This window comes from Mixophyes fleayi, chromosome 10, assembly GCF_038048845.1.
Source record: "Mixophyes fleayi isolate aMixFle1 chromosome 10, aMixFle1.hap1, whole genome shotgun sequence".
Taxonomy (NCBI): domain Eukaryota; kingdom Metazoa; phylum Chordata; class Amphibia; order Anura; family Limnodynastidae; genus Mixophyes; species Mixophyes fleayi.
The window spans coordinates 100,500,479-100,523,753 of record NC_134411.1 but is presented as its reverse complement, the minus strand read 5'-3'; the positions used below and the strand labels follow the sequence as shown (position 1 = coordinate 100,523,753).

At 41.0% G+C, this 23,275-nt stretch overlaps 1 protein-coding gene and 1 long non-coding RNA gene across 6 annotated transcripts in view; one reads left to right on the top strand and one right to left on the bottom strand.

The window, feature by feature from the left end:
- The window catches only part of LOC142104564 (uncharacterized), a 383,703-nt gene extending 376,282 nt beyond the window's left edge, over positions 1 to 7,421 (bottom strand). For all 5 annotated transcript variants that reach the window (XR_012679598.1, XR_012679599.1, XR_012679597.1 and 2 more), the window contains exon 1: positions 7,344 to 7,421. This is a non-coding gene — a long non-coding RNA (uncharacterized LOC142104564). The remainder of the gene's footprint in view (positions 1 to 7,343) is intronic.
- Positions 7,422 to 7,504: 83 nt separating this feature from the next.
- The window catches only part of ZFPM1 (zinc finger protein, FOG family member 1), a 110,898-nt gene continuing 95,127 nt past the window's right edge, over positions 7,505 to 23,275 (top strand). The window contains exons 1-2 of the mRNA XM_075189300.1: positions 7,505 to 7,564; positions 12,273 to 12,356. The gene's annotated coding sequence lies outside the window, so the exon portion shown is untranslated. The remainder of the gene's footprint in view (positions 7,565 to 12,272; positions 12,357 to 23,275) is intronic.

The window sequence follows — 23,275 nt, the reverse complement described above, 5'->3', positions numbered from 1 at the left end:
AATTTGCTCTGGTAAAACCTTTCTGTAGTATAGGAAATGTCCCGTCTTTGAAGGACTTTGGTGCGCTTTATATTAATATCAAATGCTTGACAATCTTACTGTAACACATCCAGAATATTTTGCTTAATGAAATCCATGGTGCTATTTGTTCATAGTTCAAGTAATGTGAAAATAAACCCTTAAATGTTCATTGTCCAGTGCCGGAACAGTGTTAAAATCACCCTACCCTTTATGTAGTTTATATAGGCCTGTATGTAGATTTATCTTTTATATAGAGAGACATGGAAACTCAGATGCAATGGGCAGTCACCCTGGTTTAGCTGAAAACCTCTAATAGACATATGCGTTGTACGGCACTGATGTAGCTTGTGAGACCAGAGTACGCTTACTGCACAGAATCCTGAGACATACAAACACTTTGCAAAGCTTTAACCTGTTAATATGTATCATTAAAGTGCATTGTATAAAAAAAAATATTCTAGTTATTTGGTGCAATGACTAACTCAAAAGATTTTATTTTGATATGTGTCCAAAAAAAGCAGAAAGAGCATAATGTTTTTTATATTGTTATTTTGTATGACTAAAAATGCCTCTTTATATTGTTGTTAAATAAAATATGAGATGAAAAGAAATGGCTGATTATTTCTGGAGGAGTACACATGATGACAGTTGAATTTAGGACAAAGCATGTTTCAAATCCAAGTACATGATAAAATCAAGAATATCCTGGTACATTCGACTGGTATACCTTGCTGCAATACCAGACATAGTGATATATTTGTAGACTACAGTAATAACACAACAAGGATTTGAGTTACTAAAATGAATTTGGACACACATTCCTCTAACATAAAACCTGACAAATTTCTCTGAAAGTTCCCTTGATTTTACCATTAAAAAATTATACAAGTTGGGGAAAACAACCCACATGTCCCTCTAAAACACCATGATCTTCTCCAATGATTACCTATTCTTCCTCTCTCAACGCACTGCCCCAAGTCCCTCGCGTTCTCTCTAGATTGCTCCTTGTCGCTCTCTTCCCCATTAGCTGTCTCTTGTCCTTGTTCTCTCCAGTTATTGCCCAATGTCTTCCCTTATTCCTATTATCTCCCACGTCTAAACATTGTCTCCACTGATCTCTCCACTGTGGACCCACGTTTTGCCCACCTTCATTCACTGCTCCATGTCTACCCGCTCTCCATGCGTTACCCATTTTCTCCAGTCACTGCCTCAAGGTTCCCCATTCTCTGCCGTCACTTCCCCATAATACTTCCTCCTCTTCTGCTACTAACACACTGTACCCCTATCACACACCGCTCTCCGGGTATCTCCACTCGAGGATCGGCACACCTGCCCTCATCTTATTTCTCCCCATTGTGCATGCTGTCAGCAGCAGTCTGCACCTGTGCTCTGCTTCACCTGTGTTACCTGGCCATTGGTCGGTACTCCTTTATAAGGCTCCTCCCCTCACCTTTCAGTGCCGGTTCTTCGAGTCCTCACCTGGCCTGAAGCAGCTCCCTTCTCTCAGTTGTGAGCTACCCGTTACGTATCCTGCATGCACCGCTGACCTCCGCTGATCCGTTCCACGTCCAAGTGGTAATAGCTGTGGTTCACCGTCTGCTGCAAATCCTGGATACCGCTGGTCTCTGCTCACCTGTTCCACTCGTTAGTGGTAATCGCTGTGATCAACGCCCGCTACCTACTCTGCATGCACCGCTGATCCGTTCCACCTCCAAGTGATAATAGCTGTGGTTCATCATCTGCTGCATATCCTGTATACTGCAGACCTCTGCTTAGCTAGCTCACCGTGGATTGCCCTGTCCAAGGTCATCATCTTCTCCTCTCCAGTGTTCTACTAGAGGCTCGTGTACCTGCCCTTCTTCAAGTTGCCTCTCAAAGTCACCTCTCTGTTCTTCACACTTGGAACTTCCCTAGGGGGGCGCGACCTGCAGGGTGGAAGCCGCTAAGCCCAAATCTCCTTGCGGGGATCCCTGGTGAATACCTTCCGCTCTGTTAGACTCCGTGCCTCTGGGCGAGTCTAGCAAGTACCAGCTGAGACAGCAGGATCTCACTCATCCTTCGTGTACAACCCTGACAACCCCATTCTCTTCATTTATTGGTCCATGTGTCCCTCATACTCACCAATGTATGTCCTATGTCTCCTCCTCTTCTTTCTGCTAGTCCTCTCTCTCCTCATTGTACATACTGTCACTGCTCCTGTATCACTATTTCTCCCTTTGAAGCTGTTCAATAACTTTTAATTTAAATTGATAATGTTCATTCTTCATCATCATCATTTATTTATATAGCGCCAGCAAATTCCGTAGCGTTTTACAATCATTTATATATTCAATGAATTTATACATCTCTGAACCCTTCATAAAAAAAAATCCCTAGAAAACCTGCTTTCTGAGAGACCATGAGGAAAGATGTTAACTTACAGACCAGAGGGTTTATGTTGTCTGTGAGGCAACAGAGATGAGTTACTAGAATGAATTTGGACACACATTCCTCTAACACAAAAGTGTAGGAAAACACTGCCTTTGCCATTTACGTTATATCATGTTATTCTGCTCACTAAAATATGGCTTGAGCTGCCAATCAGCCCATAACAGTTATAGTTAGACATTGGTGATCTAAAAATGCACAAACACTGGAAAAGTCAACTTTATAGGTATCTACTCAGGAGTGGTTAATCATCCATGTGTGGTCTGTTACCCCAAATGGTAAGAGCAGCCTAACTATAAATCACTATAAGAGCTAGACTGTTAGCACTCATAAAATTGACTTTGAAGATCAGGCTGGATGCATTTTATACTGTGAGTATTAAGAGATTCAAAGTGGTCTATTGATCACTGTTTATGTGTGCACCAAAGACGGATGTTAAACTTCTCTTGAGTACACAATCTACAGCTTGTTCAAAAAATCAGTTTTAGTGGGAGATTCAATTCAGAGCAACGTGTCTCCTGAACAGTCCAAGGACAAGCATCGCGCCGATGTTGGGGCTGAAATCTCTGCTTATTTTTCCTTATTGTAATGGCCGGCAATGTGGGCAGCCGGACATCACAGTCAATTGAATCTCCCCCTTAGTGTGGGTGCTGAACTCATTTAACTTACTTTGTAGATCAATAGGCCATATGGATAGCTGGATCACACTTGTCTGAGGGCTCGGTCACACATTTTTCAGCCACTAACGCCTTTTGTAAGTCTACACTGTTAGAAGCACAAAGCATGAAACATACTTACGTAATGGAATACACAGTAAAAGCATATCACTGAAGTGCATTCGTTGTCATTGGTGTGTGAACAAGCTTGTGGTAGAATGGACAATGCACAAAATGCCAAGCAGAGATGTCAAAATACTAATGAAGCTGCTTATTTCTGCTTTGATATAAAGAAGTTACTTATTACAAAGTTCTACAGCGGAAGTTGTTCTGCTGAAAGAGTTGTGCTGCTATTCTCCAAATCTAATAAACATCTTAGAAATTCTGAGTAACCACACTGCACTAAAACCCTATCTCCATATCTATATAAGGACACATCTAAGCAGCATTCAAAGAGCATTATAACAATGCAGATGGATATCTCAGTGCTTATAGCAAGAATTTTGCACTATGCCAAAATAAAAACAAAATTGGCTTTCTATATGCAGTTAGAAAAGACATAAGATGACTTCTTCCTACACCAGTTTTAAGACATGAAGCTGGGAAAGGTAATTAAAAATATATCTAAAATACACAAAAATGATGACTGAAAATATTATGACAAGTAATAACAAGTAAGCATTTCCACAAACTAAAATAATTTGACCACTGGGTGGCACCGTTATACTGTATTCTACATGCCATTACAGCTAAATTAGAATACCAAGTACCACTTATAGTCAACTTAAATTTTTCTATTCATCTGTGCAAGCAAAAACATTGTTTAAAAAAAATTAAATATCAATATACACCTGGAACACTTGTTATTGTAATGCAAAATAACATTGAACCAAATCTTTCAGAAATTGAGGTGATTTTGTTTATATTGCTTGGAAAATGTATATAAACTTATGTAGTTAAATAAATATCCCTAGTATTATCATACCCATTGCAGTTTTTAATTGTATTGCAGTAGCCTTTTTGGAGAGCTATCTGTTCTCTTTCCAGGTGTCACACACGTTTCATAGCATTGTAAAGCATACACTTGCTAGTAAAGGGTTGGGTACAAATTAACGGTCCTTAAAACACTGACACGGACTTTCACAACAAAACATGACCGAAGATGACAAAGGCGACATTAAATAAATGCAGACTGACCTAAATTACCACAAAACAACTATTCTACAGTGTTCTGAAAAATCCCGAACAGAAGTAATGAAAGCAAAGCGCTTTTACATAATTTAAAATGGCGATGGGCATATTAGTATTTTTATAGCGGCAATGCCGGCTCCCAATCCCTAACCCTAATGCCAACCCTAAACTTACCTTACATGACAACAGGCATTGCCGCTTTAAAAGTGTTGGTCGCCATTTTAAATGACGTAAAAACGCTGTGCCATCATTACTTCTGTTCGTGATTTTTCAGAACACTGTCGGATAGTTGTGTTGTCATTGGTCAGGGCAGTCTGCATGTATTTAATGTCGCCCTTGTCACCGTTGCTCATTATTTGTTGTGTAAGTCAGTGTCGGTGTTATAAGGACCGTTAACGTGATTACCACTGCTAGTAAAAATGCATATCAAACTCAAAATGGACAAACATTTCTAGACATACTTTTTTAAAACCTGTGACTACCTTGGAAATCACATGTTTTGTGTGCCAAATACAAATGACTAGGGGGGCTATTTCTTAAACTGTTTCTACAGCAAAATCCCACGAAAATGGCAGTTTTCGGAGGACAGATGCATTTTAATGTATAGTTGTAATTTATTAATAAAGCACCTGCTGCTTTGCCTTTTTCTTCGAATTCAATTCATGATTTCTGCCTCACTACTTTGCTCAGTATGAGTGGAATATTTAACAATAACCATTTTGTTTGGCACAATCATTTTCGTTCCTTATCACAATGCAAAGGAATGAAAGATTGAGACCATTTATTAAAACTGTTGTGTTAGAAAAGCAGTCACGATAAACGGCTGTCCCGTCGAACACTACAGTTTACCCATCTCCTCTATGGTCACTATCGCAAAGTGACCACTTTTGTGATTAGTAACCAGAGGGGAGAACAGGAAGATACGGTGAGGGATCCGAAGATCCCTCTATAATGCAATGCTATTCCCATGGGCTTCAATGTCTTCAGATCGCGTTCGCCATCGGGCACAAGTTCTGAAAATTAGAGATGAGCGGGCTCGGATATCTGAAATCCGAGCCCACCCGAACGTTGCCGATCCGAGACAGATCCGGGTATTCCCGCCAATTGCAAAACTAAAGCCGAGGCTCTGAGTCATAATCCCGCTGTCGGATCTCGCGATACTCGTATTCTATAAATTCCCCGCTAGCCGCCGCCATCTTTACTCAGGCATTGATCAGGGTAGAGGGAGGTTGTGTTAGGTGGTCCTCTGTCCTGCTATATCTCGTGCTGTGCTGTTCAGTTCTGTGCTGTGTTCTGCTCAGTCCAGTGGTGCTGTGTCCTCTGCTCTGTCCTTCTAAGGGCATTGTTATTTCCCCATTATTCCCAAGTTATAAAAATTTTTAAAAAAAGTTATAAAAAAATAAATAATTATAAAAAAAAAATAAAATAAAAAAAAAATATCCAAAAACAATCCTGCAGTATAAGTCCATTGGTACTGCAATATTACAAAGTTCACTGATTCTGCAGTATAAGTCCATTGGTACTGCTATATTACAAAGTTCACTGATTCAGCAGTATAAGTCCAGTGGTACTGCTATATTACTGCATGCAGCTGTGCAGTGGAATTCAGACCATTTGAAGGCGGAGGTATTGTGGCCCCGATACCAAATTTTGTACCGGGACCACTGCACTATGCAGTCCAGAAAGCTACCTCAGTGAAACGTTTTGGACTAAAAACAATATTGTGAGGTGTGAGGTGTTCAGAATAGACTGGGAATTAGTGGAAATGATTGTTATTGAATGTTATTGAGGTTAGTAATAGCGTAGGAGTGAAAATAAACCAAAAAACTTGATTTTAACACTTTTTATGTTTTTTCAAAATAAATCCGAATCCAAAACCTTAAATCCGAACCAAAACTTTTTGTCAGGTGTTTTGCAAAACAAATCCGAATCCAAAACACAAAACAAGAGACACCAAAAGTGGCCAGTGCACATCCCTACTGAAAATCAAAGATTTTCAGAACTTGGTAACGAAAAATTGCAACCTCCATAGAAACCTATAGGGCCTGCTCTTGCTTACCATAACAGTGGGACAGATATCTGCTGCAATCCCCTAGTTATAAAAAGGTTACTTAAAAATGCAGCTATCCCCTGAAAATTGCTGGTTTCAGGGAAGGGAGGGGGGGGGGGGGTTTAAGCAAAAACATTGCATAATAAATAGACCCCCAAGGCTTCTCAATCCTATCATTTCTAACCAAAGTCACTACTGCTTGAACTGAGCAGAAGTAATGTCAGCCAAAGTGCAAGCTGAAGCGGCAGCATTTTGTTTCCATCATACCTGCACAACTTTGCCTTCCTTAATTTGTTTCACAGGTAGAAAAATTTAATGCAAATTTCAGGGTCTGTATTTAATAGATGTGCAAAGGCCAAATGCACTCTGACAGGAAAGCTTTAGTTGAACGAAATGGAGATTAAAAACAATTTAGTTTTTGGAACTTTTTTTGTGGTGTTTTTTTGTGTGTTGATACCAAGTGGTATTTTTGTTTTTTTTTTCTTGTGTTTATTTATTACGGTGTTCGTTTCCATTTGAAAAGCACTAGTGGTATCGAAATAATGCTAACAAATAATAATCGTACTAATAAAAAGCTTGATTTAAAAATTTAAACGGTTAAAAATGTTTCAAACCACGTATGTAACTCAGAAAATTAAGAAAAACTGAAATACACAATTTTAAGTCATTCTCCCTTCAGATTATTCATGTATTACACCCATTATTCTGCAGCTCTCTTAAGCCAATATTTGTGGAAATGTATTTAAATACAACAAATGACATTGCAGCTGTATGTCCACTGTTATGTTATAATCGGAGGTGTTTAGCAACAACGGCCACCCACTTCATACACAGAGTTTATTGGAGAAATATTTTGGCTTACGGCAAACTAAACCTGGGTTTCTATATAAATGGCGGACTGACAGGAATTTCACGACCCGTATTTCAAATAACCTATAAAAGAGAGTTTTAAATCAGGGGCTGCGTTTTTACTATCGGGCGTATTAATTTCTCCTCACCACTCTCGGTCTCTGACACCGTCACACTTCCATCTACCTCAGACGCGGTTCCAGAGAGAAGATGGCGGCGGGTACACCCCTCACTGGGCTCAGGCTCCGCCCCCGCCGGCTTCACAGAACCCTTCTGAGCGCGGACTTCGCTGAACGTGACGTCACGCAGCCCACCCTGGAGGCTCCTGCTGATTTCATCGCCCGCTGACCCCCCCACATTTTGTGATTTGGTAAGTTATTGAATGTTGACTGCACTGTAGCATTGTTCAGGTAAATACACTGAGCTTAACATTAGAATATGTGTGGCAAATTCCAGTCAATAGTGTCCTTCTCAGCCCCCATGTGTCACAATTATTAGTGGCCCCGATCTTAGCTCCCTATGTGTCTTATTAATTAGTGCCCCCTCCTCTACCCTGTGCCACATTTATTAGTGTTGTGTTAGTGTCCTCCCAGCTCCTGGTGTCAAATTCATTATTGTCCCCTCACCTCTCCCCTGTGTCATATTTATTACTGTTGTGTTACTGTCCTCTCAGCTCCCTGTGTCACATTCATTACCGTCCCCTCACCTCTCCCCTGTGTCACATTCATTACCGTCCCCTCACCTCTCCCTGTGTCATATTAATTTGTGTCCCCTCACCTCCCCCGTGTCATATTCATTAGTGTCCCCTCTGCTCCCTGTGTGTTGCATTCTTTACCGTTCTCTCGCCTCCCCCTGTGTCACATTCAATAGTGACTTCTGAATTATTATTAATATTGTTTATTTATAAAGTGCCACAGGGGGTCATCAGAACTGTACAATGGGGGTTAAAATAAACATTAAAATGGCATAAATAAAAACAACAAAATTACCTAATTGCAAATTGCACAATTGCATAAAGAAAACTAGGAAAGAGGGCTCTGCTTGCAAGAGCTTAAATTCTAGAGGGGAGGGGTGACACAAAAAGGGTGATAATGAGTGGGGGAGTAGAGGTGGGATAAGGAAGAGTTCATAGGAGGTACTGGTAGGCTTGTATTAAGAGATGAGTTATTAGGACACGTTTGAATTCTAGTGGATAGTCTAATTGGGGTTGCGATTGCATTTCGAAAGTTGGGAGCAGAGCTGGAGAAATCCTGAAGGCGGGAGTGGAAAGAGCAGAATGGGCGGGAGTGAGTGTGAGTAGAAATAACCCTCCCTGTGTATCACATTATTTAGTCCTTTTAGGCACAAAATAGTCCAGAACTTTTAAATGTCAGTGTTAATTCCGTTTAGCCTTCAATCTCCTTGAACACACTAAGAAAGCCACTACTGCTGGCAGACACATTTGAAACAATTTTATCACAAAATTCTTTATTGATTTTTTTATTGTCTTTTTATTTTCCATTACTCCTATTTATGTGTGCTCGTTACTTGTATTTTAAAAGCATTTATTCATTTAGTAATGTGATTTATGTCAGTAATTGTAAGTTATTTTTTGTTTTTTTTTCCATGGCTATATTTCAAGATTAACCCTTAGGGGCAGACTTCTCAAACTGTCTAAAAAAGAAAAAGTGCAGGTGTTGCCCATAGCAACCAATCAGATTCAAGCGATCATTTAGTTAGTATAGCGGTGGGCAGCAGAGTGGGTGGGTATTGCTGCATTTTACCTTAGCTTTAATAAAGTAGCCCACACGTATTGTAAGATTACTACAAGTAACCATGTTTCCTGGCTTCTCAGGGGGGCATTTAATTGACCGCAAGTTTTGGGGGGGGGTTTTCCCCCGCAGCATTACAAAAAAAAACAAAAAAAACACCCGCGGGTTTTTAACGGCTATAGCGACCGTTTTTAGTTAACGCAGTTGAAAAACAAGGAATGCTGCCCCGTGTGTTAATCATTGTGTTTGCGAGTTTTTAGGGGACTGAAGGGGAGTTTTAACGCGGTCATGTATAACATAGTAAAAAGGATTTGCATACTTTTTCATACATTAGGTTGCATTACACATTGATAATATCTACAATATAGTACTTTCTTTAGCATATTTTTTTATTTAACTATTTTTTACTGTAGAATCATCTATACCATGTCAAAACACGTTAGTGCAAACATATTTGTACCAAAAGACATACATAAATATATTTAGTTAGTGATTTTTATTTTTTTTATTTCATTATTTTTTCCACAAGAAAATCAACTTTTACATGTTAGGCATTAGTGATAAACATAGTGAATCTTTTTTATTCTCATTATTACATGATTTCAAATAGTTTTCAGAGGTTTTTTATTTTTATCACACCCCAAAAAGGTGCGAGATAAAACAGCATATTTTCCTATTTAACGCGCCGCGTTAAAAAACAGTTGAATAGCTTTTAACGCGGCTGCCTCTCGCACACCCTATACTTTCAATAGACCTTCTACTGGAGCACGAGAGGACCGTTTCATGAAAAAAAACGTAGCGTTAAAAATGGAATTGAATCGCGGGTAAAGTTAACCCGCTAGAAAATTAAAAAAAACAGCGTTAAAATGACTTAACGTGGTCCCAAAAAAAAAAACTTGCGGTCAATTCAATACCCCCTCTCAGTGTCAGAGTGGATTACCTTGATGGCTTCTAATATCCTTATTATAATTTGCAATCCTTACTTACATCATTTTGGTTAGTAATGTCGTGTCCACTACTATGCCTATAAGGTACCAGTTATAAGAAAAGTGATCGTTGCATGCATAAAACAAAAAGTAACTTTCTTCCAAATCCCCATTCACCCAGGTGAGTGTCCAGTAGCTTTTGCGTTCAGCGTGCCAATAATATTACCAGCACTTCCAAGCAGAGGAAGCCTCTTTATTTAACTGTACAGCTCACAGCATTAAATGTTAAGTTAATGTGTGGCTGGGATCTCAGGGCTGAAAGGCGTATGAATGGGGCCATGCCAGAGCAAATGTCTTCCACAGGTAAAGTTGCCAAATCTTACATAGTTATTTAGCATCGAACAGTAACGTTTTAGACCACATAGCGACAAAGCAACAGAGCGACAAGTATTGAAAACATCACTTTTTGGTTGTAAACAATTGTTTGATTCTTGGAAGGAAACCTCGCAAAACCATGACATAACGACAACATGACAAATCAACAAATCTTATTTTCTAAATAGCATTTTTGGTCTATTTACCAAATAATTTGCTAATATATACACATAGCTACACATTACAAAATGGACCCTGCTTATGTTGAATAAAATCAGTGATGACTTTCCTATATTAATGCCTTAGAACTGTTAGGCTGCTGGCCCTGATCACCAACCCACAGAACTAGATGACGGGGGATCTTCGCCTATAGCAGCCGCCTTTCCCTTAGAGCTTGACGCGCTAACCGGTACTCGGATGCCCCCAGGACTTAGCTCCAAGTGTAGTGTGGGTTGGTAATGCAGGACCACAGCGGCGGGCCAGGAGACTGGTAGAAAGCAGCGGGCAGTCAAACGATAGCCAAGGTCAAGGGTCACAGGCAAGCAGGATAGTCAGTAAACACGCCAGAAGTCGGGGTCACGGGCAAAGTAGCAGGGTCCAAAGTACAAGCCAGAAGGGTCAGGGTCACAAGAAAGCCAAATCCAAGCAGGGGGTCACAACACGGGAGATCCAAACAGAGCATCCACAGGAACAGGAGCCCAGGAGCAAGTCAGCAAACTGTTACAGCAAGCTATAGCCGGCAGTGAGGCTCAGTCCTCACTGCCTTAAATAGTGCAGCCAGCCAGTCAGAGCCTAGCTCTGGAAACACGCACAGGACTCTACTAATTAATTCCATTTAAACCTAATAGCCTACAGGCTATTACTAGGATTTGCGCATGCGCCCCCGGCTGTCCTCAGTTGCCAGGACGTGGCGCTACAGGGGCAAGCGTCCGAGCCGTTGCCTTGGCGGAAAGGACGTCCCGGCTGTCAAGGCGCCAGAGGGCACCAGAAGCAAGCAGCGGTGGCTGTGAGTACCGCAGCGGCTCGTAACAAGAACATGTTATTTAGGACCGATGACACTCACGATTTATAGAAGCCATTGTGTAGTATAAACCCCCTTTTTACTTTTTAACACAATAGCAGCGGAAAATCACAGTAAGAACGAACGGTGCATTTTACCTCCATGTATAAAAAGTTCAGTTCTGAAGTACAGTTACCTACTAGATGAGATTTAAGACATGAGTGTAGTAGTTTGCATGCAATATACTGTAAGCAATGCAGATTTGACAGAGCAACAGCGTCACCAAATCACATGGGGCCCGATTCATGTCCAAACGCAACTGGCATGTCAGTTGCCTGTTCCCTTTCCCCCTCTCATCATCATTTATTTATATAGCGCCACTAATTCCGCAGCGCTGTACAGAGAACTCATTCACATCAGTCCCTGCCCCATTGGAGCTTACAGTCTAAATTCCCTAACATATACACACACACACACACACACACACAGAGACTAGGGTCAATTTGACAGCAGCCAATTAATCTACTAGTATGTTTTTGGAGTGTGGGAGGAAACCAGAGCACCCGGAGGAAACCCATGCAAACACAAGGAGAACATGCAAACTCCACACAGATAATGCCAGTGTCAGGAATTTAACTCCTGACCCCCAGCGCTGTGAAGCAGAAGTGCTAACCACTTAGCCACTGTGCTGCCCATTCAATCTTAAATGAATACCATATACGAAACCAGACTTATTTTAAAATAATGCAATGTTTTGCAGAGCTTTTCTTGCTGAGCAGAGGTTGGTAAACTAGCACTCGTTTTATATTTGTATATTATAATCTGGCCACTAGGTGGCGATGGAGTTTATACTTAATTTTTCTTTGACTGATCAGGCAACTAAAAATTCTGAGAAAATAGCTCCTATTGTGGCACCAGTTTTCTCAAATTGCGTAATGCAAGCTTCAATTATGTGTCAAGTGTGTGTCCAGCTTATAAACAGAGTATATTTTCCTGATTGCCTTAAAATGATTTGTACCCATACAGGATCATCTTACAAGATTTAATTGACGCAGCAATAACAGTCGCAAAATGCTGTCAATACGAATTGAATCTAGGCCATGTGGACCTGTAAGTAAAACTTGCTTCATTTATTAGATTTACTTGATACAATTTGTGATCAGAGTCCTCTTTTTGTTAGTGAAGGCTTAAAGAGATTACAGTTCTCCTCTTCTTGTGTGTTGCATGGCAGACATAAAGCTGGCTGTAAAACAATGTTAATATAGCTTCAATTGGAGTACAGTTTGCCCTGAGTTTATTGGATAAATGTCCGTTTGCTTCCCTACATGTAATTACAACAAAACAATAAGGTTGGTGTTATTGATTGGGTATTTAATATGCAACATTATGCATGGATCTGTTTTCGTGTTCAATCTGTATTCATGTACTCTCTTCAATCAGTGGTCCCCATTTCACTCTGCTTTAGCGCTCAGCTCACCTTGTGTACACACAGTAGAGCTCTTGTGGATGTAACCATAGGCAAACTGAGGGGGGGGGTGTCTAGTGCCTGGAAACCCCACTCAGAGCCTGGGGCACTGTATAATTGAGGTGAATGGACCCTGCTCCCGCTTCACACAGCTCTGCTTGAAAAGAGAGAGCTGTGTGCACCTAACAGTAGTACATGCAGCATTTCCCATGTATATTATGGGGATAGGAAGAGTTGGAGAGCAGCCAAGCACTGTCTAAAATGATAGCCACACCCCCATGCATGCTGGTCACGCCCACTGGCGGCGTGGTGTGGGAAACCCCCCTCTACAAATCCTGTGTTTGCCCCTGGTAACAATGCCTATAGTTACACAGCAAGGGTGAAAAAAAAAGATCACGTTCAACCTTATCTAACTTCTAATTGTGTATATCCACAGGAAGGTAAAGAAAAATCCAACAACGTCAGCTTCAGTTTGATCCTTACATTGATCCCATACATAGCCATCAATTTAATTTCCCAAATAAATTACCCTAATTAGGATATTTACTAATTATAGCCATCAATCTAATTTCCTGTATTAAAGGTGTACAATAAATTTTTACATTCATTTAGTCAGTTTGCCATCATCACCTCTCCTGGTAGGAAATTCCTCAGCCTGGCTGCCCTCACAGAGAACAGTAACCTTCTGTCCTGGTGGCAAAAACCTCTTTCCTCTAATGGCAGTGGAAGCACCCCCCGCACAGACCGGCTTTTGTGTATTTACCTTGAAAATATTAGTAGTCATTAATTAGGGCCTACTATGCGGCAAGAAGAGAACCTTGTACAAGGCGGCACTGTGTAGAGGCTGCATGGTAGGCACAGCCCTTGGACTGTAATAAGGGGGGTATTCAATTGGCCGCGTTACGGGTAAAAGTAACGCGGCCTGCGCATTATTACGGTAGTTACAACGCCAGCTTTTTGCTCGCAGCTCCCTGATTTGTGAGCAGAAAGCCGGGTTAAAACTACCATAATAACGGTTATAGTTTTAACGCCGCCCAAATTCAGGGGGAATTGAATTTTAGTACATTTCTACCCTACATCACTGCAGATTTTACACAAGTTACATGCTTGGTTACACGTTTAGTCAGTGATTGACACTTAAACAATTTTTCACTTCTATGCTTGGAGTAATAAAATATGTTTTCCACCTTCAGATGACTAAATTATTGACTTCTACTTCTTGGTATTACTAAATGCTTTGTTCTTTCTCTCTAACTTCTCTGCTTTTCAGCCATATCTTTATATCTCAAGGCATAGTATAGTAGTATATTTTTAAGGCCTGATACAACACTTATAATTGTGTCCAGTGCAAAGAGCACAACAGAATTGTGGCATAATCTGCAATTAAATAAAATAGTCTGATGGTAACCTGTTTATAACAGTGCAGTCTGCAGCAAAAAAGCGACATCTACATATTTTGTCCAGTAGGTGGCATCACTGAACTAGCCAATTTCTCCTGAAACCTCACTTTATCTCCTATTATTACCTAAAATAACATCATGTTTTTTTCCCACAATCTCTGTTTTGTATTTTATTTTGTTTTGGGGTTTGTTTGGGTTTTGTTTTGTTTTTGGGTGCAGTCTGCAAGGGTAAATCACTTATTATTATTAGTAATTATTTACTCCGCTGTTAATCCTTAGAGAGAGATAGTAGTGTTAGCGCATTTGTTTTGTATCTTTAGCTGGTAGCCACAGTATTATTTGAAGCTCTAAGATTGAGGCATTGTTACTTTTCAGTGCTTCTACATTGTAAAATCCGTACACACATCCCTTATGCTGTAAAAATCCAGCTTCCTTAAACCCCCCATCAATGTTTCTGGTCCTGTGTTACGCTTGCTTCTGCTACTTCTTTCCTACTCATTTATCTTCAAGACCCAGCTCAAGGATACCTTTAGGATGGAAGTGCGGAAAGATTAAAACCTTACTAGGTTTTTTTTTTCATTTTTTCCTTTTACTTTGGAGCACAACTATTCGCTTATATTTTGAAATGAATATCAGTTTCTCTCTCTCTCTCTCTGTCACAATTTTGCACCCCTAACAATATTATTATTATTATTATCATTTATTTGTTAGGCGCCACAAGGTTTCCGCAGCGCCGTACATAATACAAACAGGAGACCATACAGGGTGACATAGTACAGAGCAATAAACACAAAATACCAAGACTTCAGAACTCCGGGCAGACATATGGGCGAAGATGGAGCAGAAGAACAGGTATGGAGACAGGAGGGGAGAGGGGCCCTACTCATACAAGCTCACATCCTAAGGGAGGGTGGACAAACAGGCACAAGAGGGAGCCATTAAAGTAAGGGAGAGAAAGGCGGGGCTGGTGGAGAGAGGGGAGAACGAGAGGAGGAGGTTAGCGAAGGAGCAACAAGGTAAGGGTTAAGTGGATGGTTGGTAGGCTTTGAGGAACAGGTGAGTTTTAAGTGCCCGTTTGAAGGAGCACAGACTGGGTGAGAGACGGATGGAGCGAGGGAGGTCGTTCCAGTGAAGGGGGGCAGCACGGGAGAAGTCTTGGATTCTGAAGTTGGAAGAGGTGATCAGAGTAGAGGAGAGGCGACGGTCATTGGCCGAGCGCAGGGAGCGGGCAGGGGTGTGAATGGAGAGGAGGTTAGAGATATAGGGGGCAGTAGACTGGGAGAGAGCTTTGTAAGTGGTGGTGAGGAGCTTGAAAAGGATCCTATTGTACCCTAGGCTGCAGCCTAGTCTGCTTATTGGAAAAGTAGTGAAGAGATTGCTCACATTGGGGAACATTCCTGACAATCAGTGCACAGGTAACTAAACAAAAATATACAACAACTAAACCACATTTACAAAAACGAATTTATTACCACTGTGTCAGTTACGTAGCGAGTTACTGCACAAGTGGTAGATTTACTAAACCTATTAAAAGGAAAAGTGAAGGCGTCCATCGCAACCAGATTCTGTTATCTAGTACAATTTAGAAAATGACAGCTAGAATCTGATTGGTCGCTATGGGCAACACCTCCACCTTTCCTTTTTAGAAGGTGTAGTAAATCTAACCGCTAGGTCTTTGGGAGATTATTTCTGATTACTTGTGGATTATTACACATTTATTTTGCTATTAAATAATGGTCACTGAATTTCTGATGTTTTTTCATCAGTTTTTCATGTGGGCAGACAGTATGTGTGATCGAGTCTTACTAAAGTGTACGTCACAGAGATGTTCAGAGGTATTTCAGGTCATTGATATACCAATTTTGTCCACGTTTCTAATCCTGAGCAGAATATTAAGTTTTGTAGTTGTTTTTTTTTTTTTGGGGGGGGGGGGGTTTACACAACACATTGTGTAACACTAACAAACTAATCTGCAGAATATATCACTATGTATCTGTCAGGGAGTAGATGGGACAGAGCAATGTTCTGCAGATCTCTAGAGGTCAGTAATGTAATAATCTGCAGAATATATCACTATGTATCTGTCAGGAGGTAGAGCAATGATCTGTAGAGAGGTCAGTAACTAATAACCCGCCAGTGATTAATATAAAAGGAAAAGGGTTTGGTCTGTAAAAGAGGAACTGTGAGAGGTTCTGGATGTAAAAGTTAATAGGTTGATACATTCAGTAAGTGTTATTAAATCTTGGCCGTCAGTATCTCTAATCCTTCAGACAGTAAAGCTGCTCCTGGCTTCTACACTTGATGAACTGAAAACGAATGAAGTCCTCTGTGTTGTGCACACACCACACCAGCGGCCATAACATTCCTCAGCCATCTCCACTTAGCTCTCTAATAATATCAGCACAGTCTAATTGGCTCTCATACAAGTGTGCAAAAGTATGTAAGAGGTGTCAGCCGGAGCATAATGGAAGCTGCGGTTCCTGTGCCATTATCTCCTCTCTGCAGACCTGAGACTCCTTTCTCTGCAAAACACAGCATTTATTTCCTTATATCCGAACAATAGCCCTGCAGATAGGAGTGCAGCGGGGGAAACACAGCGGCGGGGATTAACCATTGCTGTGGATACTTTGTATATCTTAATATGTGTTTGCATCCCATTTATTGTTGTGAAAGTTATTAGCAGCAGCACTCAACCAGGGATGAAATGAATAAATGGAAACGGCACAATATTGCTATTATTCTGAAAAAAGATTCATAAAAAGGAAGCTTCTCATGTACCCAACTTACATTTCATGTGTCAAACTGGGACATTTTTATTTTTCCACCAAATATTTTCTGCTCATTGCAATATGTTGCAGTTCCTGCCAGTTTCTTCCTTACACAGTGGTCACAAGAGTGAATTCCTCTGATTTCATGTGTTTTGAATGGGGTTTTTATTTGGTCTCGAACACTGTATCACATCTAAAGTGGCAATTGTAAATGAGCTATTAAAGGGACCATTAAATCACAGAACTGAATTTTTCCAACATGAGTCATGGAGGTGATCGTCATTGTTCATTGTTGACTTGACATTCCACTTCAGCTGTGTTTAAAACTAAAGTATTATTTCCCAACTCTAATAAAGACAGATTAAGCCCCTACCAAATCTTTAGGACTGTGTCCCGATGGGATCTAGTACAGTTTAAAGAGCAATGCAGTTATTTCAGTTGCTGTGACATCATTGTCATGCACCAATCCACACTTTGTGCAGAGTAAGACTGCCTGCTTGTCAGTCACTCCCTGACTGCGCTACTGTAGAAACCTGAGAAGTGAGAGAGGGCATGGTGAACATATTTATTTAAGTGCAAACACTCCATTTATTTAATGTCTATTAATTAGCTTAGTAATACACACCTTTCAAATATAAATTAATGTCTTTATTTACTAGGAGCTACAATATTTAAAATATTTGCATTTAAAGATGTTTATTAATAGTATATGTTGCCAGTGGCGGATCCAGGGGAGGGGCAACAGGGGCAATCGCCCCTCCTAGCAGGGACGGGCTGCCTGCGGCTGGACACTGTATTCATGTTCCTCCCAGCTGAGGGGCAGACAATTCTCTCCGGCCTCCCTAATTGTGTTTTAAACACCGGGCCAATGGGGACTGTCAAGGAGAATGGCAGGCAGCTAACAGCAAATGTTATGCTGTTAGCTGCCTGCTGTCACTGTAGTGCTTCCACGGCGCGCAGTGACCTGCTTACTGGGGAGATCTTGCGAGACTGACTCAGTCTCACTCTCACAAGGTCCTCCTTAGTAAGGAGCTTACTACGCGACGCGGAAGCACTACAGGGAGTGACGGAAGATCACCTGCACCTTTCAGACAGTGAGGAATGGACGGATCAGGAATAGGAGGTAAGCACGGGAGGGGGGCCACACAGTACCCTTAGCCCGGGGGCCTCCATTCGGCCCTGCAAATGCAGGAGATATCTGTGATATATAATGCATTAGGCTTTCGTTAGATATCTTGGTAACTTAAAAATACCTAAACCATGCGGAAAAAGCTGTTTCCTCATGGTTTTTGGCTTAATAAACAAACAGGCCCCAGCTGTGTTCTTCTGCACCTTTCTTTGTAAAAGTCTGGGTCATTTAGGGACTTAAATCATCAACTAGTCCAACAAAACGGCATTGGTCGCAAGATGAGCACATTTTTTTTAATTAGAATGGACATTGCTGAATAAGGGCAGAATTGCAGGATATCCATAATAATTTTATTTGGTGGGGAAAGATATTGTAGTACAGTTAGAGTGATGAAGATTGCAGATATTTGGAAGCGTATCCTATTTAGTAGAATCGTTGTAATGAAAACGGTCAAATATTCCTAACGCCTCGGATTTGGCGATAAAAGCAACAGAACACTCTTTTTAGTGAGACACGTTTTTCTTCAGCTTAGTGATTAAAAAAACAAAAAACAGAAAACATTATGTCAAATAGAGTCAGTGCCAATGTCCCCTTAACCCAGCCAAACACTATACCATCTGGTACATGTATAAACCATCAACTTGGAGAAGATCTGGCAGTTCGGCTCTCGGACCAAGCAGCTGCATATGTGATGGCACACGTGGCGGGCATCTCCCAACTGCATTTACCAGAATGCCTGATAATGTCTCGTTTGATATCCGTCTCCCATTCATCCAGCATAGTGGTGGTTTTAGGGCCACCCACTTTGCACTATTAGGCCAATTGCCCTTTATCTCCAAAGATATCACAGTCTGTTTGGCCAACTGTCATGGGTTGTATAGAACATAAGTTAATCAATGGGACGGACCACATAGTAAGCTGTACTTTGAGGTTAGGCTTTAACTTTAGCACATTTCCATCACAGACCATAACATGCACATATCGGGAATTTGGATCAGAAATTGAGCAGATGGTGGAAGGTGAATTAACCCTTAAAGTGAAACTTAAAACTTGAATGTTAAGTCTCCATGCAGGAGGTACATTGGTTTTATTTTTGGTGATTTACATTTTACTGTCTCACATCGAGTAGTATTGCGTTCACAGGGGCTCATCGCCCCTAATTCCCAGGAATAGTCCCAGGTTTTAAAAATATATTCTTGGAATTTTTCCTGACAATATTTCTATTTTTTTTTTTTATTACCAACTGCACAGTGTCACCCAGTTTATCCTGGGTGAGAATGGCTGATACAGCAAGTGAGGATAACAGAAGTGCACCCCATTCCGTCACTCCCTAGTGGCTGGTGCCGGGGTCTATTACACCCATGACAAAAAAGTCTACACATCAAGCAAAGGTGAGAGATGAACTAACCTAAGCAAACATTATTAGAGGAAGTCTGTAGAGAAACTAGTACAGGCACCAAAAAGTTAATGAAAATCTGAGAGACTTAAAAGTTATTCTGAAGAAGTTTCTTTCTGACTATCAATTTATGCAAATTTGGTGTGGTAACAATGTATGCATTTGCAAAATGACTGTGAATCAAGATTCCATCTTACGCCGTACATCTTAATACCATAGAATAATTTGCATAAAACTCTGCGAATGTGCTTTTCCTGAGAATACAAGCTATGTGATCTTATGTAATATGGCTTATACACATAGTACAATCACTACAAAATGGCCATTCAGTGTTAATATAACAATTGTACAGTAGCCATGCCCCAAATGGATGGAACTGTCAAAATGACAATGGTGAAAAGGAGGTAACCACCATCACAATGGTTGGGATTGTTATACCTGTGAAATTATATACAAGTGCATGGATCATAGACTAAGGCCCGCTATGCTTAGGAGTGTGTTTATAGATAGCATTTACATGTTTAATACATTTTGTGGCCCCTTTTAATAGTGCTACCCTAGGCATGGGCCTTTCAAGTAAACGCACTATATACACTTATTTTCACTCTTACAGACCGCACTCTAACAGTGGATGAGCTCTCCAGTTTCCAGAGAAGATTAGATACTTTAAAGCATGAGGAACAATTACACAGGAGTGCTCAAAATTTTATATAGAATATTATTAATAGACAAAAACATCCATTTCCCAGTATCCCAAACAGAAAACACCCTATTCATTCGAGGCACACTAACATTGCAGCACTTCTTGAATAGATACTTGCCACTGCACGCTAGGGTGCATATTTGAGGACATTAATGGTTATCTGTGGGTGTTTGAGATGTCCTCCAGGCTCTGTGACCTGCCATGAAGTGGGTTAAACATTTGGTCTCCACAATCCAGAGATGGGGAGTGACCCCAGAGGACTGTGGGAACTAGGATGTGGTAAAGGGGGGCCTTTCCAAAACTTCATGCCATCACCCTTGAGACATCCAGCCAAATGAAAATTTTTCCAGTTGGCTCCAGAAAGCACCACAAGTGAAGGAACGGGTGCTGGATCAGAAGCCTGAAACATCTGAAGAACTGCTGTCTGGCCACACTGGCAGAAGTGCCTCTCTACTGCCCACTTAACTTCCCAAGCAAGTATCCACCCGGATGCTTCTAGCTAGTCACCACTACCAACAGAGCTCGTGCTGGGGAGAAAGTGTTATGGCTGCAGGAAATATGGACATGCAGTGTCACAACCCTAGCCCATCAGACTCATTCTACCAAACACAGAGAGCCCAGATTGCTAGTCAGCCACTAACTGGTCATATAAAGAGTATATACAAGGATGTACAGGAGATAATGGATAAACTCCTGGGAGATGGCTCATCCAGGAGTCCGATTTTGTGAGGATGTGATCTGCATGGACAAGAGTAAGATAAGTGGGGGTATGTCTAGATTCCAACTTTCCTTGAGCCCACAAGATGTGGTAACTATCCGACCAAGAAGTAAGCTTGGGAGGTAGATCTAAAGAATAGATTTCCTTGCCCAGAGTGAGCAACGCTTATGCTTCGAGAGCCCCTGGCTTCTGGGTGTATATAGACAGGCAATGGATACTGGTCAAACCTGTGTAAAAAAAACTAAAACAGGCTAGTAATCCATGTCAAATTACTATATATTTGTGGTATGTACACTTGAAATAGCAATTAAGCGTTAATTAAGAAATTGTTATTCTGTTTGTCCCTGTGTGGACCCTTGTCCATGCACAGCTGCGTTGCTGTGACAAACAGATTAGAGATAATACTATCATGCACCCCGCGACTGTTCTGTATTAAACCCAGGGTTCCTGAGTCAGCTCTCTGCCAGCTACCCAGCGGTCAACCATAAGCGTTCAGGAGGGAATTCCTTGTCCAAATCAACTACTGAGTTACAACACTTCGGCTATAAAGCAATAGGACTCTGTTGGGAGGAGGTGGGGGAGAAACTGCAGGAGCAATGAATAGTTTCCTGCCAGAGGTCGGATACCTGGAAAACAGTAGTCAGTCTTCAAAGGCATGCCATAGACACAAAAGTTTTTCCCGTTTTAGATATTTATATATACGAGGAGATACATTTTCAGTTAGGGCAGACCCGTTTTTTTTTTTGTTTATTTGTTTTTTAAAAGATCAAATTAACAATGAACTATTGCTTCACACATTAGAACATTGTTAGACTATGCCTCTGCATCCCCATGGTTCAAGCACCAGTGTCAACTGTATGACAACCTAAAACGCGTTCCAGCCCTATAACGAATATGCGAGTCTTCTAAATGTAAGACCTTGATACCTCAGCCAATACATAAAGTGCCCACCCATGACGGTTTTAAAAAGCGTCTTGGCGGACATCTGCACAGTGGCATTCCTTGCACCTGTTTAATCCCAACCCAAACCACCACTCTCCCTGCCATTGTCATAAGATACCTACTCCTCTTTCACCACTTATCTTCTATTTTTATTTTCACCTGTTAAGCCTCTTTTTTTTTTTTTTACCATGCTTTTCACTCTATGCCTGTTTTTTAGATTTTTGATTATTTCAGATTGTATATGTTTGTAATTGTTTTACTTGTCGGCTTGGGTTTTTTAATATTGAAACAATGTAATTTTTGTTTTGTAATGTTGCTTCTTCCCGGGTGTGTCCGGAAATAGGCATTTCTAGGTCTACTGCACCCAGTGGCGGATCCAGGGGGGGGGGGGGGGGGCGATCGGGGCATTCGCCCCCCCTAACAGCAAAAAGCTAGGTCCCAGCCGCCGAGTAAAATGGGAGAGGTGGGGCTAAGCAGGGGGAGGGGCTAAATGTGGACCGGCCAGAGTGGCCCCAGTTGGCACTCAAAACGGGAGGGGGCGGGGTTTAACGCGGGCCAGCCAATCAGAGTAAAGGAGGGGCGTGATTATGCAAAATCGCCCCCCTAAACATAAAGTCTAGATCCGCCCCTGACTGCACCCAATCAGTCATCAAAAGCTAGTGAATGAATACAGCTTTTATCTATTCTTGATTTGTTTTATTGATAGATTTAGATGTCTACATCTGATCTGTCCTCCTCACAGGTTTGGGTTTCTTAGAGTTGGATTTTGACTTCTAGGCCAGCTTAAGTGTGCTCCATCCTGTATACATTACAATTGTCACTTTTACCCGTCAATGACCAATTCTGAAAATTAATTTCCAAATACACCCAACTCCCCACATGGTCTTTCTCAGTTGTCAAATCAGATAAGTTGCGCCTCACTTATCAGATCCTATACATTGCTTGCCTTCACTCTGTCGCATTTGTTTTTCGTTTGTCCTTTATTTTTTTTTATACTCATCCTAAAGCATTGTAGATGCCCACACAGTTCTCTGTGCCCATCCTTTGATACATTTTATTCACTACTGATACCGCTCCAAATGTAATAAATCATGTTTTTCTCTATAATTTTCTTCCTTATATTTCTTGTCACTTGCTTACGTTTCCAATGATATTTCTTGCATAGTATAACATTCATCATGTGTCTAATGTTTATCCACCTTTCATTCTCACTACTACTGCTGAAAACAACTGGTGGTTATATTATCATTAATCAGCTGATAGTGTCTTTGTCTGGATTCCTCTAAAAATGACCTTTGACTCAATTGAACAAGTGATAGCAGTGAGAACACCAAAGTATTATACCTTCATGAGGGAGAGGCAGGAATGAGGTTCTTACTGAGACGAAATTAGTCCATACACAGATCTGGATTATAGGAGGTGCCCCATAAATAAGTTGCCCCTCTGCCATGCAGAAATTACTATCCTTTCTGTGTGCCCGCTGTCCAGATCCGTGATGAGAAAATAAC